The following is a 21458-nucleotide window of genomic DNA, read 5'->3' as shown; positions in this document are numbered from 1 at the left end:
GAATACACAAATCTTATAGGCACAATCTTATGAGTTTTGACAAGTATATAGATCTGTTTAACCCATAATATTTTCATCACACCAGAAAGTTCCTTTGCACTTTTTTTCAGTCAGTCATGGGGGAGAATTTAAGAGCAGTGATGTACACATGGATACACTGAGAGTAAGAGAGCCAAGGAAAAACATATTTCAGGTATGTTCTGTATTGTATATTCAATTCCTTTTAGTCCTTTACTTGGGAAACTCCAATCTTGATTTAAACGTCTGTTATTTCTTTCATTGCTCAAAGTGCCAACACTCACTTCAAGGCTACAGCAAGTTGATTCCAAATGAATGTGCAAATAAACACATGCATATCTTTTTGTGTGTGGGGGGAGGAGGGGTGAAAAAGGGCACCATTTGGATAATACCCAACAGTATTTTAGGAATCTTATTTTATGCTAACCAGTATTTTCCTATATAATTGAAAAAAAAGGAGTTTGCCCCAGAGATTGGGGATAGTGTAATAGGAGACACTATAGTCCAGTTTTTTGTTGAAAAGCAAGCTTGGAAAGATATACCCAGTGCCCTTTATTTTCAATTTTCCCACAGAATTGAGTAAAGCAACTGTTGGAACTTTATGCCACACATGATGCCACCCTCTTGCTTTTCAAGCATATCTAAGACTGAGAGACTGAATGATTATTTGAGGTTACTTCTGAACATTCTGGGAAGTAAGGATATCCTATTTGTTTTCATTTGTTAAAAGTTGCTGGGAGCAATATACCAGAAATGAGTTGGCTTTTACAATGGGATTTATTTGGTTAAAAGCTTACAGTTTTGAGGCCATGAAAGTGTCCAAATCAAGGCATCATCAGAGATGCTTTCTCCCTGAGCTGCAGCTGTGGGCAATCAGGCACAGAGTAGGACACAATGGTGGTGTTAGCCAGTCTCTGCCCTTTGTTCCAGGCTCACTTTCTCCCCAAGCTATGAGCAGCCAGGCGCATGGCAACATGTGCTAGTCTCTCCTCTCTCCTCTGGTCCTCATTGCCTACAGCTTCAGGCTGCTCTCTCTGTGGTTTTTCTTTCTCCTGGATTGTTCAACTTCTGGAGACTTCTCTGTCTCTCAGCTTTTTTCTGTGTCTGCAACTTCTATAAGAGGATTAAGACCCACCCGGGGTCATGCCCTACTGAAGTGATCTAATAAAAAAAATTATAAAAAAGAAGATCCCTTAACTGAATCGAATCAAAAGTTCCATCTACAATAGATTTACATGTACAGGAATGGATTAACTTTTAAAACAAGATTTTCTGGGGTCTACAAAAGATTCATACTAACACACCATTCTTTTCTATGTCTGCATATATAATGATCACCAGGTAAAGTGCCCAAAATATGAAATGATTATTTTAGTAGAATTTATTTTGAACACCAAAGTGAATGTTCTTATTCAGAAAGAAAGAAAGAAATTATTTGAAAATTGGTTCTGTAATTGAAAAACTTGGTTATCTCAAAATGGTCGATACAATGTACAATATTTTCAATCCTGTTGTAAGGTGATGATGCCACATCAGAAGTTTTGGCCACTTTGAATTTTTCTTTAATTTTTCATCTTTAATAATATAATACATATTTTTCCTTATTATTTAGTCCTATACCTTCCTGGCACTGTGTCAGAGATGTGAAGTTAGAAAGAGAATTTAAGTCTAAATTTCCTTTTGCTGTCCTTCTGCCTTTTGAATAGAATAGTCAGTCCAAGGGGCAGTGTCAGCACTCCAAAAGTACTCGTCAACTTGACTTATTCCCACATATGGGATATTGGCAAAGTGTTGCTCAGTCTCACCAGCAGAGAAAAGCCTGAGGGAAGAGGTGTAGCCTTACTTCAGGTATAGTGTTCTGGGAGCTTGATGCTTCCATTTATATTTAATAGCACCTGCTGTCCAATAGGCTGTCATTTCTCTTCTAAATTCAGCAGATACCTGAGGATTTCTAAAACAGTCTTTACCAGGGGCTACAATCTGTACGAATATTGGGCACTCAGTAAATATTTGCCTGAAAAACTGCTTCAGAGTCTGTGCAGATTGTTGAAAGGTTTTGTGAGGGTAACAGTGGGGCTCAATTTGCATACGTCCTTCAGGATTCTCATGGCCCTCTACCATGTGGCCTATTTACATGAGATTCCCTAAGCTTTCCAAAAGAGCTGTGAAGGACATTGTGGAGCCTGTTGTCAGGTTACTAGAAGCTGGCATTAAGAAGAGGGGGAGAAAGGCAGCCTCTACTATCTGCTGGGAAGGATGCCTAAGATGACTGCACAACTTAGCCCCAAACGAGGATGGAAGAGGGAAGGCAGGGTTGGTGGAGGAAGATTGCTCCAGCATGGAGGGGCTCCACATACAACTTCACACCCTAGCCCTTTAGTATAAATTTACTGACAGGGTGGGTTGTAATTGTAAATACAAAAGAAGATCTTCTAGAGCCCAAAAGAGAAGCTTATAAACCTGCCAGACTATTCTATATTATGTGCTAGAACGGTTGTTGTTCCTTGGGGGCAGCAATGCCTTGATGCTTGGCAAGAATAAAGGTAATAATATTTGACTGGCATTCTTTAAACATTTATTATTAATCAGGCAGTATCTCATTCATCCTCATAGGAATCCTATGAGATAGACATTGTTTTTAGCTACATTTTACTGGTAAGGCTCTGAGAAGTTAAACACATGTCCAGGGCCACTCACTTAACAAGTGGTAGGACAGGATTAAATAGGCTGTCTCTGGAGTGGTTTTAACCACTCAAACAATGGTAGAAATTGAGCATGCCCACGTTAGTGCCCATACTCCGCCCAGTTTGTATATTATCTGCTATACTTTATTGCAGCCACTTTTCTTCCTTCTTGACTGTGAGGATCTGCAGGGCAGCAACCTTGCTCTACTCATCTTTTTACCTCCAGCTTGGGCAGATGAAATCAATAAAAGCATTTTATGGACATGTGTGAAAATAGTGGTTTGGAACTGGTTAGCAGCAGGGTCAAGAGTAGGATACTCCCCCAATTTATCAACCAGAAGAGAGCATGATAGATCAGGTACAGGCCATTGGCTTTTAAGAGACTCTCCAAAGTGAAGAGTCCCACAGCTTTACCATAAGTAGGCTGCCCCTTATGCTTGTTCAGTGGTGTGATGGTTTCTTCAGGGCAGAGTGGAGGTAGCGATCCCTTGAAGCAGGCTGGAAACTGGGCAGAGTAAGCTTGAAGTTGGGTTGTACCCTCCTCTAGGGAAGAGGTCCAGATTCTCTGGAGCAAGCTGGAGGTTGGATGATACAAGCTTGACATTGGGTGGTCTTCACAGGGAAGACCATTACAGGTTTATCTGGCAGTCTCAGCAGAGTTTAGTGTTCCAGTGTCCCCACTGGTATCATCATTCACACTTATGTCTCCATTCCAAGCCTCAGGGTTCCACTCCTTTCCAATCAATGCCCTCACTTTAACTGCAGACACCCTACAAGGTTGAGATTTTTGTTTCTCTGGTAACTCTACTTGTACAATGAGACTCTGAGTCTGGTTTTCAGAGATCTCAAGTTTGCAGCTGTATGAAACAAGATTTTCTTTCAGAATACACATAGAAGAAACTTTCACATCATTCATGCAGCATTTAAGTTGCAAACTTGAAGCCTTCAGCTCATCCCTTTCTTTTGTAAGTGTATCCAGTGTGTTTAGGAACAGCCAACCAACATCACAACCAACCTTCACAAAACTCTGTTAAGGTGTTAAAAACACCTGTCAACCTGATCCTTGCCTCTTGAAAGTGTAGAAGTAGTCATATCCAGTGGTGATATTTTGCATATCTCTATTGCCAACTCATACTCTGGACTGTCAGTGTCCTCTTGATTATTGGAAATGGAGTCATTAGAGTGCCCTTGAATCTAATCAGAGTAGAGAGCCAAACGCAAAATCTCAGAATCAATTCAGAAATACCATTTTTTAAGACTATTTCTCAAGAACCACTCTAGGTACCAAGTTATATTCTTCAGGGTTCTCCAGGGAAACAGAACTAACAGGAGATATCTGTAAATAATATGAGATTTTTATAAAATTGTCTCACATGACCATGGGCATGCACAAGTCCAAAATCCTTAGGGGAGGCTGCAAACCAGGAGCTCTGATGAAGGTCTTCGATGAGTTCCCAGGAGACACTGGCTATCAGAATTAGAGACTGGAATTCCATCTCTGAATGCTGAAATCACTTCTCCTTTTAAGGACTTCAGCTGATTATGTGAAATGTCACTCATTGCTGACAGCAGTCTCCTCAATTGATTATAGATGAAACCAGCCATCTATGCAATCAACTCACTGATGATTAAAGTCCATGAAATAACCTTGTATTACAATTAGCATAGTGTTTGCTTGACCAGCCAAGTGGGCACCATTACCAGTCTGAGTTGATGCATTAGTCTAACCATCACAAGTGGGAAGAAAGAAATGTGGGATATTTTATCAGCATGGGAAACTGCCTCAGGTATCATCAAACAGGCCAGGGGAGAGAGAGAATTAGTAAGTTTAAATCCCAGGAAAATTGGGTCAGAGTCTATTTTCATTATCGTGGAGGCCCTTGATTTTTCATGTTGCCAGTGAGGCCTGTTACAAAGGATTTGTTTGAGAATTTCAAAATGAGACTATTCTCATCGAGTTCATTTTACTTTAAAAATATGTTTATAAAATTATTCTTTCCATAGTCAAAATGGTTCATTTTATTTTGTTCTTCAAGTTATTGTGGAAGTAGTTCAGTGACCAATATATTTATTAAGCTGCTCAGAATATAGTCAGTCATTTATTCTATATCAGCCAAATGATGTGTCACAATTAATAGGCTGGCCATTAATCATTTCAGAAGAGCGATTAAATTTTTTACTTTTTTGATGAAAAAGCTTCGAATCTCACTGACATTTTTTTAAAGATTTATTTTATTTCTCTCCCCTTTCCCCAACCCCCGCCCCACTTGTCTGTTCTCTGTGTCCATTTGCTGTGTGTTCTTCTTGTCTGCTTCTGTTGTTGTCAGTGGCACAGGAATCTGTGTTTCTTTTGTTGCGTCATCTTGCTGCGTCAACTCTGTGTGTGTGCAGCGCCATTCCTGGGCAAGCTGCACTTTCTTTCGCGTTGGGCGGCTCTCCTTATGGGGCGCATTCCTTGCCCGTGGGGCTCGCCTATGCGGGGGCACTCCTGCGTGTCACGGCACCCCTTGCGTGCATCAGCGCTGCTCGTGGGCCAGCTCCACATGGGTCAAGGAGGCCTGGAGTTTGAACCATGGACCTCCCATGTGGTAGATAGATGCCCTATCCATTGGACCAAGTCTGCTTCCCTCCTTAACATTTTTTTAACACTTTTTTTTTTAAGATTTATTTTTTATTTCTCTCCCCTCCCCCCCCCAGTTGTCTGCTCTCTGTGTCCATTTGCTGTATGTTCTTCTGTGACCCCTTCTGTCCTTATCAGCGGCACCGGGAATCTGTGTTTCTTTTTGTTGTGTCATCTTGTTGTGTCAGCTTTCCGTGTGTGTGGCGCCATTCCTGGGCAGGCTGCACTTTCTTTCACACTGGGCGGCTCTCCTTACGGGGCGCCCTTCTTGCACGTGGGGCTCCCCTACACGGTGGACACCCCTGAGTGGCACAGCACTCCTTGCGTGCATCAGCGCTGCTCATGGACCAGCTCCACACGGGTCAAGGAGGCCCAGGGTTTGAACCGCAAACCTCCCATGTGGTAGGCGGACACACTCTCCATTGGGCCAAGTCCACTTCCCTCCTTGACATTTAATAAAAGAGAAACAGGAGTTGGTGTGGCTCAGTGGTTGAGTGCTGGCTTCCCATATATGAAATCCTGGGATCAATCCCCGGCTCCAGTACCAAAAAAAACCCCACAAAAACTATCACTTCACTTGGGGAAAAAAAGTGAAAGTGGGGATGGTATTCTTAACTATGGATATTTAAGCTCTCTGGTCCAAGAACAGAATTGGATATCATGGTTTACAGAGGCATTGAAAGCCTAACTTAAGTGCTGAGGTTTACTTAGGGTTGAATGTCAAATCAGGTGATGCTTGTTTTACATAGTAGCCACTCAAACCCCATTTAGGCTCTCCCAGCTTTGTTTCTCTTCCATCCCTTTAGGCTATATATTTTCCATATATAATGTGGTTCTACATTTCCAAAACTACAGGGAAAAACAATAACCTTTACTATTTGCTGAAGTTAAATATTTTTAGCTCCAAAACGTGTTTTAGAGAATCAGAGGTCTTCATACCATAGTGGTATTGAGGGAACGCTGTCTAGAAGGCCCTTGGAGGTAGCTCTACCCTACACTTTTCTCTGCTCCATCCTGTGATTAGTCTCCAGGATTTAAAATCTTGGTCAGTTCACTCAGGATGGTCTGGCCCTAGGTTTAAACTGAGCTGTGGTGGCCAAACTTACTTTTTGTTAAAATCATATTAGCACTTATTTACAGTTAAAAATTTAGCATGTTGGGAAACGGACTTTGGCCCAGTGGTTAGGGCGTCCGTCTACCATATGGGAGGTCCGCGGTTCAAACCCCGGGCCTCCTTGACCATGTGGAGCTGGCCATGCGCAGCGCTGATGCATGCAAGGAGTGCCGTGCCACGCAAGGGTGTCCCCCGCGTGGGGGAGCCCCACGCGCAAGGAGTGCGCCCATGAGGAAAGCCGCCCAGTGTGAAAAGAAAGTGCAGCCTGCCCAGGAATGGCGCCACCCACACTTTCCGAACCGCTGACGACAACAGAAGTGAACAAAGAAACAAGACGCAGCAAATAGACACCAAGAACAGACAACCAGGGGAGGGGGGGAAATTAAATAAATAAATAAATCTTTAAAAAAAAAAAAAAAAAAAAATTTAGCATGTCATATGCAGGTCAGTTTTTTCCCAGTACTGAAGTATCTTGGGGATGCAAATCAATCAGAAGGTTCTTGTTGGACAAAAACTTAAGGAATATATTATTTAGGCCATAATGAAAAATCCCTTTCCTCTTTAGGGAATGAAGATTGTATTAGTCAGCCAAAGGGATGCTGATGCAAAACACCAGAAATAGGTTGGTTTTAATAAAGGGTATTTATTTGGGGTAGGAGCTTACAGTTACCAGACCATGAAGCATAAGTTACTTCCCTCACCAGTCTGTTTCCACATGTTGGAGCAAGATGGCTACTGACGTCTGTGAGGGTTCAGGCTTCCTGGGTTCTTCTGGGCTCAGCTCCTCTGTTTCGTCCACAAGGTCAGCTGTAGACTATCAGGCGAACAGCTCTGTCTCTTTTCCCTGGGCCTCCATATTAAGACTTCAGCATCAAACTCCAGCATCAAAACTCCCAACATCAGAAACCTGCAACTCTGTCCTTTGCCATGCCTTTTATCTGAATTCCCGCACACCAAGGGGCAGGGACTTGATGCCCTAATGACGTGGCCCAATTAAAGCCCTAATCATAACTCAGTCAGGCCCAGGTACATATCAGATTGCAAACATAATCCAATATCTATTTTTGGAATTCATAACCATATCAAACTGCTACAAAAATTTACAGTGATTAAATGAAAAAAGTATTATGTTTGAAGAAAGCTGAGTTCTAATTCTAGTTTTGTCATAAACTACGTGTGTAACCTTAGCAATTATTTCACCTGTTTGTGCTCTGGTACCCTCGCCTGAAAAATAAAGAGTAGAATTAGATGACCTCTAAGTCTGCATTTAGAGTGTGTGAGTTTTTGAATGTCAGATTCAGTGTTTTCCTTCCCTCACTAGGTGCACTCTCATCCAGTTGCCATGAGTTTCATCTGTTTTCCACTTTCTACTTTTTCATGCTATTATAGTAAAATGAATACAGAAATAAAAGCCACTTTAAAGAGTGTAGTAGTTCGAGCCTTTTGTGGCCCCCAGAAAATTATGTTCTTAAACTAATCCATTTCTGTGAGTGTAAACTCGTTGTAGGTAGAACCTTTCAATTAGATTCAGTTAAGGGACATTCTTTTCATTAGATCACTTCAGTAGGGCATGTCCCAGGGTGGGTATTAATCCTTTTTCTGGAGTCCATTATAAACTGGAATAATACAGCGAGAGGAGACCACAGAAAGAGAGCCACAGGAGCAGAGAGAATGCCGTGAGAGCAAGAAGCTGCAATCAGCAGAAGCTGGGAGAGAGGAAGCTGAAGCCTAAAGTAATGAGGCTGGGAGAAGGCAGAGCCTGGCAGATTCTGCCATGTGCCTCATCGCCCCCAGCTGCAGCTCAGGGAGAAAGCATCTGCTGTTGATGCCTCAATTTTGGACACTTTTATGCCCTCAGAACTGTAAGCTGATAAGTTAATAAATTCCCTTGTAAAGGCCAACCCATTTCTGGTATATTGCCTTGGCAGCCCTTAGCAAGCTAAGACAAAGAGCATCTAACCATCACCCATTTGATGCTTGAGAGAGCCCACATTAAAAAGTAATCAGCTTTCTGTGGCTAAAACCTTGCTTTTAGGTATTTGGACATCCCTAGATCCCTTTCAGCTAGTGAAAGAAGGTCTGAGAGGGACCTGAATATAACCCTGATTTCTGATACAGCTTTAAGAACAAGATTTAATTTGGATGGGCTAAAATTAAGAGGTCCACAACCCCTTCATAAAGGAACTTGTGGAATTTTGAGACATGTTTTTATTATACCTTCTAGTTTCATGATCCTGGATGCATCTCTTCACTCTGAGGAGGCTTTTTATGTAACACCAATCTACAATATATTGAGGGGTTACATTTGCTTTCCTAGTGGATGTTTCTTTTCTAAATGCTTGTTTGATCTTAGGTCTGCTGTTTCCTGCTGTAGAAGGATAAGGTGCCTGGTGAGGGAAAAGAGGTCTTTATTGACATTCAACCAGATCAGTAGCCAGAGTAACATTGCCACCTCAATCCCCCCATACCCAGACCCATAGGCAGCATGATGAGAGCTGATGGGACATAGACAAAGGACAGAGAACAACATATTTCCTTGGTTTATATACAGAAGGCACTCAGCCACCCACCTCTTCTCCTGAAAGGAAGAAGAAAAGCCTTTGCTCCTCTGAGATAGGATGGAAGGGCTCCTGGGTTTTACCCTAATCTTTTGGAATGTAAATACATCTTTCCAAGGGCCTGATAAACATTACTGTTGTTTTTATGAACAAGAAATGTGTTCATGGCCCAGGCTTCTGTAACTACCTAAGGAGATAGTGCTCCAGTTTGCCTGGCACCTTAGGAGCTTAACCTAGGGGCGTAGTTTCAGCTGTAACCTTTTGGTCCTCTTTGGAGATCAGAGAAGTTTTACTATCCTTCTGGATTAGAGAAATTAACTAGACAAATGACTATAGATCTAATCCTCATGATGTGAGAAAAGTAAAATGTTTCTAGGGGAAGTGCAAGCAAACATTTTCTATCTTCATTATCATTTAAAAAATATTTCCATGTCATGGTAGGCTAAGGCTTTAAACAGGAGCACTGAGAAATCCAGAGAAGTCCCCCCCCTCCCCATATCCACCCAGGATATTTAAATAATTCTGACATTCCCTATTATTAAAATAAAAAGTAACAACTTAATAGAGAGATGTAAGGAACGATTCAGTTGCTTAGCTATCATGAATTTGGATTTCTGAAATTAGGGCCAAACCTCATTGTGATTCAAATAGATTCTGCATATATTTCTTTTTCTTTCTGAAAAAAGGCTAATAATGGTTTGAAGGCTATTTCTTTTTATTGGTATGGTTCATGCTAGTGAAAATGAAGCAGATGGCAAACTGGGGCATTTTAAATTCCACTGCTAGCAAAAGCCAAAAGGAGAAAATAAAGCCCTGTGATTATGCTGCATTGATCAAATGATTAAAATGAAAGGGGTAGTAAGTTTACAACTATTATACATTTATTGTTTATGTACATTTATGTATGAGTGATATATTTCAATAAATTTTTAAAAAATCAATGGAAAAAAAATGAAAGGGGTACATTTTATAACATAGAATTTCTCCTGGTCTCCTTGACTAGACTTGTGAAGTTTTTAAAATAAAATAACTGTCACTGAAAAGTGACTGTTCACTAATTTTTTTTCTCATAAATTTTGTCGATCTTGTGCCCTCCCAGTTTATTGTACTAGTGATGAAAATGGCTTTTACAATCATGTTCATGATTTTTTCAAATGAGGCTTTAAAGTGCACTGTATAAAAGCAGGCAAAATTTATATAAACTGTAACTAATGTGAATTTCTGGACCTTAAATGTCCTATGATTTTTCACAAAAAGATTAACAACAGAGAGAGAAGAGCCTTTGTTTAATTTAGACTCAAATGTCAGTTAACCCCTAGGCTACTTTAAGACAAACTTTGAGGTTTAACAGACACCACCTTTTTTCCCTGATGTCTTAAAAGGGAAAAAGTACCAGGACTTTTTGCCTCACAAATTCTTGGTTCCCCAAGAACTCAAGTTTTTTCTGCTAGGCTACCCCTTAACCACTGGAATTTTTATTTTGGCACTTCATAGACTTTCCTCTCCCTTTCACTTTTCAAATGACAGTTGACTAATGTGGTAAATGAACCAGTGAAAGTAAACATGGCAAAGAGAGGAGGGTCAAGAAGATCTACAGGGCCCTTTCCCAAAGTCCAGCAAAACAATAATGCAGGAATAGAAAAAAACACACACACACACTCACACACAAAAGCCTGTAGGGATAAAGAGAATGGGAAAGGAGACAACAGCAGCAAAATATGGGAGCTAGAAAGTAGAGGAACAAATAGTAAGGAACCTGTATTAGTTAGCTATTGTGTAATAAAACGTACCAAAATGTAATTGCTTAAAACAACACATGTTAATTATCCCATAGTTTCTATGAGTCAGTTATCTGGACATAATTTAGCTTGGAGCCTCAGCTTCAAAGTTTCTCACAGGCTGCAGCTATGGTGTTGGCTAGGCCTCTAGTTATCTCAAGGCTCAATTGGAAAGGATCTGCACCCAAGCTCACCAGCTGGTTGTTGGCAGGATTTGGTTCCTTGCAGGCTCTTGGGCTGAGGTCTTTCTTTCTTACTGGCTGTTCTCAGATCCTTGCCTTGTGAGCCTTGCCAAAGAGTACAAGCTGAGAAAGCAACAGGCAATTCAGCAAGACTGAAGTCAGTCTTTTGTAATCTAATCACAGAAATGACATCCCAGCAACCACGTGTGGAAATACCAGGAGGTGGAAATCATTGAGGACTATCTTTTCTAAAATTTAAATATTTATTGGATAGTTGCAGATTCACATTCAGTTGTAAGAAATAATACAGAGAGATCCATTATACACTTTATCCAGTTTCCCCCAAAGGTAACATTTTGTAAAACTATAGTATAATATCACAAGCAAGATGTTGATATTGATACAGCCCACCAATTTTATTCATATTTCCCTAGTTTTACCCATTCGTGTGTGTGTGTTTAGTTCTGAAGAGTTTTGTCACATTTGTAGGTTCATGTACACACCATCACAATCAAAGATCCCTCATATTGGAAGACCATCTTTAAAAGCTACATGTAACAGTCCGCCCAATAATTTACATCCCTCCAAAATGCAAAATACAATCACCCCCTCACTAGGCCCCAGAAGTCTTACATTATAACATTAGTTCAAAGTCCTGGATCATTTTATCTGAATCAGGTCCAGGTGTGGATTATGTGCCTTGAATGCAGAACTTTAAATACAGACCTCCAGTACAGTACTTCTCCATCTGTAGATCTGGGAAACTAAAGAGACAAGTTATTTGTCCACAGTACACCTGGTTGCTTATCTGATGACTCCCCTCATTGGCCTGAAGCAGTTACTGAATGTTGAGACTCCCAGCCATCTTTCACCCTATAGCAGAATACCAGGATTATATCCTCTAAACAGACTAGATGAGTCTTTTATGGGGAATCTGGTCAACCCCAAAGAAGATACCTGAAGATGCTGATATTGTATAAAATCCTGAAATATATGATTGTCATAGATATGAATTTATTTGCCAAGTCTCAAAAAGTTAAAGCAGATGTAATTTAAAGGAGGTGATTTTAGGACAAGTGTACTCCTCAAAGAAAAATAATCTTTCTTTATCTTTGAAGACTGTCTCATCCAAGGGCACATCAGTGAGGAGTCGCTGTATATACTGCTGAGGAAGAGGGGGCTCTTGGCTGGCAACACTCACTCGTCATATCACTGCTGGTGATCAGTGAGTGACAGGTGTCATCATCTGTGTACCCTAATGCCCACTGAGGACCAGCAAAAGGAAGTACCTCTGCAGGTTACCACAGAGATGACATGGGCCAAAAATTAAGTTTAAAAAGGATATATGAACAGTGAGACTCCAAAATTAAACCATGGACTATAGTTAATAGTACAATTACAAAAAAAAGTGCTTTCATCAATTGTAACAAATATACTTCAAGGTGTTAATATATAGGGTAGTAAACGGGAATTCTCTATTTTATGCATGGTAATTCTGTAAACTCACAACTTCCCTTAAATGAATGAATGAATGAATAGGGGAAGGATAAATATAAGATGATTAGTGATAGATCTCATTCAACAAACATTTAAATGAATGAAGATATATCTGTGTTCCCCTTTTTCTAAACTGCATTTTTGTTGTTGTTGTTTTTGAGATACTGGGACCCAGGGTTTGAACCTGGGACCTTGTATGTGGGAAGCCAGCACTCAACCAGAGTTACATTGGCTTCCCTGAGTTGGTTTTTTTTTCCCATTTACTTTGCTTATTTTATTTTTTGTTTATTTGTTTTTTCAGGAGGCACTGGAAACTGAACCCGGGACCTCTCATGTGGGAGGCAGGCACTCAACCACTTGAGCTATTGCCACTCCCCCTAAATTGCATTTTTAATTAAGTTATTTCCTTTCCCAGTAATCAGCTTTGCTTTAATTGTAACTACCTCCTGCCGGGGAATCCTGTGGGTTGTTTTTACTACTTTATATTACTAATAGGACAAACTTTTATGTCTTTATTATGTATGCGTTTTTACTCATGTACCTTTTTTTTTTTACTTCTATATATCTTGAAGTTCTTTGAAAGCATTCTTTTCATAGTACTTTATCTCTAGTAGACTATAAATAATGGAACTGAATTGTCTGTGTCATGAGCCATTTATTACACAACAGAATAAGAAACTGTGAGGAAGTAATGAAGTAATACAGCTTTAAATCTTTCTCTCATCCAGCCTCAGCTTTATTTTGTTTTCACTTGGACCTGATACTCACTTCAAACATGTGTGACAGCCTGTCTTGCTGACTCTTGTATTTTTTTTTTTTTTTAAAGATTTATTTATTTATTTAATTTCCCCCCCTCCCCTGGTTATCTGTTCTTGGTGTCTATTTGCTGCATCTTGTTTCTTTGTCTGCTTTTGTTTCTTTTGTCCGCTTCTGTTGTCGTCAGCGGCACAGGCAGTGTGGGCGGCGCCATTCCTGGGCAGGCTGCACTTTCTTTTTCACGCTGGGCGGCTCTCCTTACAGGGCGCACTCCTTGCGCGTGGGGGCTCCCCCACGCGGGGGACACCCTTGCGTGGCACGGCACTCCTTGCGCGCATCAGCACTGCGCATGGCCAGCTCCACACGGGTCAAGGAGGCCCGGGGTTTGAACCGTGGACCTCCCATATGGTAGACGGACGCCCTAATCACTGGGCCAAAGTCCGTTTTCCACTCTTATATTTTCTTGAAGGAGTTGTAGACTTATGTCTTCCTTTAAACCACTTTATTTTAGTAAAGAAGAAAATTGAAACCTCTGATAATTTCACCACTCAGAAATAACTATATTAATACTTTTATTTTTTCCTTCTAGTCTTTTCTCTGTACACAGGCACGTTCATATATAATAGACTCTGTAAAATATGTACCACATTCAAAAGTAAAATAGTGAAAAATGTGCTTTATTTGGTTTTAGTCTCTTCCCAGAAAGCAAGAATATGTTACAAAATTGCAAATGATACTTCACCTTTTAGATACAATACATGATTATGAATTTCCAGTACTTGGAACATGGTCTTTAATTTTGTTCTTTTCATTTATAATTAATGTATACATATTTAGTTGACGTAAGACTAAATGTCAAGTTTCTTATTAAAAATTCACCCCTCTGTGCACCCTTGTTGATTCCTATTTTTGTCCCAATTGTATTGTGATCTGTCTGCTTTGTAACACTAGTATTAGCATTTTGATTTACCCATCTCTATTCAATTTTATAGAATAATAATGATAAAGCACATAAATAGTCCCAATTCATCTCAGCTCTGGCACAGATGATAGCAAAACTGACCTACTGGCTGGCATGGTCCTCAGCTCAGCTCAGTGGTTTTAGTGTTTGCACTGTTGGCATTTTGGTGGGGTAATTTTTTGTTCTGTTTTGTGCATTGCAGAACATTTAGCCTCGCCGGCCTTGGCCACTGCTTGTTTGTACTGCATGGGGCAACCCTCAACCAGGCTGGATAAATGCTGCAGGCCTACTGTCTTTCTTCAGGTAGATAAACCACATTTCAACATGACAACCAACAAAGGCTCCCACACATTTGCAAATGGGTAGTGGAGTGAGGGGGTGTAGAAACCGCGTTGTTAGCTGATGCACTGAAGTCCAAATTAGGTGTAAAAGTAGTTTAGAAGTGTAAATGTACAATTGTGAAAGGGCTGGTAGTTTAACATGTAACAGATATGAAGACCACCTACCTGTTTATATGCTTATGCAGTTCTAATAACAATATGTATAGTTTTGGAACTAACTTCTTTCAAAATAGCATCGTGACTTTTTTTCTTGTGTCATTCATACTTTCTTTTTTTTCTTCCCCTGCCCCACCCCCACCCTGCTGTTTTTGCTGTCTGTGTCCCTTTGCTATGTGATCTTCTGTATCTATTTCTCTTTCTCTCTTCTCTTCTCATCTTTTTCCTTTTTAGGATTCACCAGGATTTGATCCTGGGAACCTCTGATGTGGAAAGAGTTTCCCTGTCAATTGTGCCACCTCAGTTTCTGGTCTCTGCTGTGCTTCACCTTGACTTTCTCTTTCATCCATCTTTTTGTTGCATCATCATCTTGCTGCATGACTCACTTGCGCGGGCACTGGCTCACTGCGGCGGCACTCAGCGCACCACATGGGCGCTTGCGTGGGCGCTCAGCAGGGGCACTGGCTCACCACAGGGGTACTCGGCTCACTGTGCAGGCACTGGGCTCGCCAAGTGGGCACTGGCTTACCATGCAGGCATGCTTTCTCATCTTCCTTTTCACCGGGAGGCCCCAGAGATTGAACCTGGGTCCTTCCATATGGTAGGTGGAGACCGTATCACTTGAGCCACATCTGCTTTATTAATACTTTCTTGAAAACAATTTTACTGGGTACATAATAATCACATTTTATAGTTTCATATTTTATTTAACCCACTATTATTAGACAGCTGGAGTGTTTCCTTTTTCTTTTTGTAAATCATGTTACAGTTAATCTTTGTAGAGATAAACTCCAATTAGCTATTAATCAAGCCTAAAATAAGGAATATACAAAAATTTTATTCTCTAATTTTGATGTATTTTTATACTATTTTAGGTAAAGATGCTTTCAAAACTCCTTAGGATTTTTCAGGATAAAACAGCTTCCGTTTAATCCTGGAAAAAGCCTTGCAAAAGCAAGAACTTGTTTTCAGATATAACCTCTTGGCATTTTATGTGTAGCAGATTCCTCTGGTGCCTGCCTACATCCCCTTTGTCCTTCCACCTGTAACTGTGGTGGATGGTTTCGTGTGAGTACAGACTCACCTGCCATTGCTAACTCACCTTACCCCGAGTCTTTCTGCATTCCACGTTGACACCTTCTTCAGAAGCACAGGAGCTAGGGAACTTGCTGAGCCTGTGTATCAAGGGCAGCCTGAAGGGCAGTGGAGTTAATTTCCCCTTCTCCCTTTACTCCCTAACACCCGCCCCAGGCCATCCTTCAACCAGGATGGAAAAACACTCGAGCCGGCAGGTGGACCATTCTAGGAGATATCCTGAATATTTCTCACAGATTCATAGATTCTGGCACAGTTAATCACTTGTTGCTTCTAGGAGTGACCTCAATAATAATTTTACATTAGCTTTTTATTTATCTATCTATTTATTTCCCCTCTCCCTCCATTGTCTGCTCTCTGTGTCCTTTTATTTTTGTGTGTGTTCTTCTGTGTCTGCTTGTATTCTCATTAGGTGGCTCTGGGAACCAATCCTGGGACCTTCTGGAGTGGGAGAGAGGTAACCATTCTCTTGTGCCACCTCAGCTCCCTGTTTTTTTGCTGAGTCTCTTACTATCTCTCCTCTGGGTCTCTTTCTGTTGCATCATCTTGTTGCTGCATCAGCTCTCCGTGTTGGCTGGCACTCCGTGTGGGCTGGCATTCCGTGCAGGCCAGCTTGCCTTCACCAGAAGGCCCTGGGTATAGAACCCTGGACTTCCTGTATGGTAGATGGAAGCCCATTTGCGTGAGCCACATCCGCTTTCCTACATTAACTTTTTTCTCCCTTTCCTGTCTCATATCTCCCACTCTCTCATTTCTGCTTCACTGGATCAGATCCCAGATAAAATAAGGCACCCATATCCTTGTCTGAGGCTCTGCTTTCAGGGACCACCAAACTAAGACTCATATAATAATTGTGACCTTTTGGATTACTTAATTTCTTAATAAATTTTTATTTTGTTCTTTTAACAAAATGGAAAGTTAGAACACAGCTTAAGAACAAATTATAATTAGCAGAGATGTAAAACCTATAGGGAAATAAAATATCCTATGATTTGACTGAGGGTATTATTTTCAGCAAACACCATTGTAGCAGTTTGATATGGTTATGAATTCTAAAAATAGATATTGGAATATGTTTGTACTCTGGTCTGTACCTGGGTAATTTATAATTAGGGCTTTGATTGGGCCATTTCATTAGAGTGTTGAGTTCTCGCCCCTTGGTGGGTGGGAACTCACAGATAAAAGGCATGGCAAAGGACAGAGTTGAGGGTTTTCTGATGTTCTTTTGATGTTGGAGTTTGATGCTGAAATCTTAAGCTGGAGCCCCAGGAAGTAAGCTCACAGAGGAAAGAGAAGCCAGCCCCAGGAAGAGAGGAACGCTGAGCCCAGGAAGAAGCAATCCCTGAGAAGAAAGGAACCTTGACCTCAGAGAGAAGCAGCAAGACCCTGGAAGGAAGAACCCAGGAAGCCTGAACCCTCGCAGCCATCGGAAGCCATCTTGCTCCAATCCGTGGCAAAAGACTTTGGTGGGGGAAATAATTTATGCTTTATGGCCTGGTGATTGCAAGTTTCTACCCCAAATAAATACCCTTTATGAAAACTAACCAATTTCTTGTATTTTGCATCAGCACCCCTTTGACTGACTAATACAACCATTAATCTTTACTAGTTGCATAGTCTAAACTGTACTTAAATGTAAGGGTCTTTTCCATAGGCTCTTCCTTACATGCACCAAAGAAAATTGTCAACTTATGTGTCAATAAAAGGGAAGCAGATGTGGCTCAAGCAATTGGATTCCTGTCTACCATATAGGAGGTCCAGGGTTCTATGCCCAGGACCTCCTGGTGAAGACAAGCTGGCCCATGTAGCGAGCTGGTCCATGTGGAGTGCTGGCCTACACAGAGTGCTGCCCCATGCAGGAGTGCTGGCCCACACAGAGAGCTGATGCAGCAAGATGACACAACTAAAAGAGACAGAGAAACAATAGGAGACGCAGCAGACCAGGGAGCTGAGGTGGCGCAAGAGAAGGATCGCCTTTCTCCCACTCTAGAAGGTCCCAGGGTTGGTTCCTGGAGCCACCTAATGAGAATACAAGCAGACACAGAAGAACACACAGCGAATGGACACAGAGAGCAGACAATGGAGGGAGGGGGCAGAAATAAATAAATCTTTTTTTAAAAAGTGTCAATAAGCTTTTTAAAGGATGCACTTAATTGCTTTCTCCAAATTGATAAACTAGAAATCCTAGCTGGTTTCAAGTCCATTATTGAATGTTGAATTTCTTTTTATGATATGTGCTTTTCTTGACATTAAACTTTTAGGACATTTCTGAAGTTAGTCCTTAATGTGTGCAAAAAAGTGAAGGAACAGAGCACTGATGGTAGCTGATGGTGAATCCACCCACCACTGCCTCTAACACTGTCCACAGATGCCTTAAGATTCTCAGATACTGAGATCATTTAAATTCTGAAACCCCACAATAGGGATTACAGAGGGACCTCTTCTGGCTTACCAGTCCCAGAAACAGGAGTGAGGCCTGCCTATATCTCTTACTGAATTCTTTCTTTTTTTAAAGATGTATTTATTTATCACCCCCCCCCCCACACACACACACAGTTGTGTGCTCTCTGTGTCCATTAGCTGTGTCTTCTTCTGTGTATGCTTCTATTCTTGTCAGCGGCCCAGAAATCTGTGCCACTTTTTGTTGTGTTATCTTGCTGTGTCAGCTCTTCTTGTGTATGGCGCCACTCCTGGGCAGGCTGCACTTTCTTCCACACTGGGCGGCTCTCCTTATGGGACAAACTCCTTGCTCATGGGGCTCCCCTATGCGGGGGACACCCCTGCATGGCACGGCACTCCTTGTGCACATCAGTACTGCATGTAGGCCAGCTCCACAATGGGTCACAGAGGCCTAGGGTTTGAACCGCGGACCTCCCATGTGGTAGACGGACGCCCTAACCACTGAGCCAAGTCCACTTCCCTGTATTCTTTCTTATTGCATGCTGTGGGCAGGGAATAGTTCACCACTTGATAGTACTATTATTGCATCAGAATGAATGATCTTACTTCTCTAACCTTTTTATTCTAAGTTATAGAATAGAAGTATTCTAGTTGGCTCCCTTCAACCCTATAATTTATTATACATGTGCCCTAAAGAGTCATTAATTTATGAAGAAACTCAAATTAATTTATGAGATGTAATAAGAGAAGATGATGGGGAAAGGATTGTTTGTTGAGAGCCTCCGAGTGCCAGGCATTGGACTCTCACAACATATAAAGTAATGTTCAGTTTTTATCACCACTGGCTCTTGTGCATCAATGATTTGATGGCAGCAAATACATGTTTTTGTGTTTGTTATTGATGTTTAAGAGGCTGGGTATTGATGAAGAGTAAAGAACATTTATTATAAAAGCCTCTTCCTCTGAGCCTTTAAGCAACTCCAGGTAGTGAATAAGCAATTTATCTCTTCTTTGTAGGTGATGAGACTAAAGCTCAGAGAGGTGAGACTAAACACCTTGCTCAAGGAGCCAGAACTTCAACATTCTTCTAGCTTAAGCTGTAATTAATCTTAAACAGTTTGGCTGAATGTTTTTTCTTTGTTTTCCCATGATTGTATTAATGAACTGAATTGGTTGACGAAGAAGAATGGGGTGAAAAGGAAAGACCAAGAGACTAGAAGGGTGTTTTTAATTCTGTAACTGTTTCAGATTATACAAATGAAGATTCCTCTTATAGTCTGAGTTGCACAAAGGGTTTATTTAGATATTCATTCTCAGTCTTTATCCTACATATTTGAGAAAAGATGATGATTATCCTAGTTACTGCTCATATGTCATGCAGAAATGTTGTGAGATAGATGTAATAAAGACTGTATAGTACTTTGAAATACTTAGAAGACAAAGTACAGGAATTTAAGTTGGCAGTATTGAATTATAGTACCCTGAGAAAGAGGCATATAATGTTATATAATAGCTGCATACAGAAGAAATAAAGTTTTATCCCTCAAGATTTTATAGTTAATGCTGTAATAAAATAAGGGACAGAATACGTAAAATAGAGCATTATCATTTTGTACTTGTCTCTGCTTTATGCCAGGTCATATAAATATAATGCCATTACTAAAGTTATTCCCCAACAATAATTAAATCACAATAAAATGACTTTACTGTGCTTGCACTTCTGTAGCTGATCCATTGAAAACATGAACATAAAACGGAATTTATGCCGTACGTATGTGTTTCTCAGTTATAAAAGGAATACATGTTTATTGTAAATAAAGAATGCAACAGTGTTAGGAAATGAGAGACAAAAGTCTTTTTTTTTTTTTTTTTTAAGATTTTTCTTTCTTTCTTTCTTTCCCCTCCCACCCCCCCCTGCCGGTTGTCTGTTCTCTGTGTCTATTTGCTGCGTCATCTTTGTCTGCTTCTGTTGTTGTCAGCAGCATGGGAATCTGTGTTTCTTTTTGTTGCATCATCTTGTGTCAGCTCTCCGTGTGTGTGGCACCTTTTGCGATGGGCGGCTCTCCTTATGGGGCGCACTCCTTGCGCGTGGGGCTCCCCTCTGCCAGGGACAGTCCTGCGTGGCAGGGCACTCCTTGCATGCATCAGCACTGCGCATGGGCCAGCTGCACACAGGTCAAGGAGGCCCGGGGTTTGAACCACAGACCTCCCATGTGGTAGACGGACACCCTAACCACTGGGCCAAGTCTGCCGCCGCAAAAGTCCATTCTTATTTCTCCTTCCTTCCCAAACCCAGGGTAACCTGTAATACATGTTTGCTTATTTTAGACAGATTTTTAAAAAACAAGGAATAAAAAAGATAATGTTTTTGAAATTTGGAAAAATATATGTAAATTAACAAATAGCACACTAACAAAGAGTTTTGAATGGATGGGAATTAAACTTATTCTATCATAGACCTCATTAAACAGTATTACAATCATCTGTTTATTCATCTGTCTCACAGAGAAGGGACTGTATCTTGTTTACCAGTATATCTCCAGAGCCTAGTACATTACATGGCAAACAAAAGAAGTGCTCATTAAATGTTTGGAGGAAAAAGGGAGAGAAGAATGAAAGGCAGTTTTTCCATTGGGTAGCCTTTTTTCATTTTTTGGTTTTTTTTGGGGGGGAGTAGTCTTTTTACATTATCTTTTTATATTATCTACTCTAGTCTTTTTCTTCATGACCATTTCAAAGTGCACTAGTCTTCAGTATTAAAAGTTCAAAAAGGATTGAGTTTTAACCTTTTTCCATTGTTCTTTCAGTTTCAAACAGGTGTTCTGGATTAAGGTTCCCATTGGCCAATGCCCTACATTCTGAGCCAATACCCAAAGGAAATTTACGTGCCCCAGGCTATGACAGTACTGACTTGTTGGCACTGTATACACTTGACACTCAGTTTTCTCCTACCTCACTTCCTTCTTGACTAGTTTTATAGTTCTCCCTGACTCTGAATTCCTTCTAGAAATTTCTTATAGAAAATATGTAAAATTTTGAAGGTTTCCTAGCAGAGAAAACTTACAAGGAAAAAAATACTTATCTAAATCCCCTTCTCCAGTGATTATAAATAAGCTACTTTTAAGAAGACTGTAAGGGCATTTGTATTTAGTAGATATAATCTTTTAAAATGTAGTATTAACAACATGGTTATTACAATAAATATATTACATAGTATATATTTATTGATTCACAGATTAGTTAAAATTCTGATTACTCAGAGTTAGGAAAATCCTTTGAGAGTTGGGATTTTTAAAAA

At 40.6% G+C, this 21458-nt stretch overlaps 1 protein-coding gene across 2 annotated transcripts in view; it reads left to right on the top strand.

Annotated features, from left to right (window-relative positions):
* The window catches only part of MCUB (mitochondrial calcium uniporter dominant negative subunit beta), a 98401-nt gene that overhangs the window by 27878 nt on the left and 49065 nt on the right, over window positions 1–21458 (top strand). The window lies entirely within an intron of this gene.

This window comes from Dasypus novemcinctus, chromosome 1, assembly GCF_030445035.2.
Source record: "Dasypus novemcinctus isolate mDasNov1 chromosome 1, mDasNov1.1.hap2, whole genome shotgun sequence".
Classification (NCBI taxonomy): Eukaryota; Metazoa; Chordata; class Mammalia; order Cingulata; family Dasypodidae; genus Dasypus; species Dasypus novemcinctus.
This window is presented reverse-complemented; position numbering and strand designations above follow the sequence as displayed.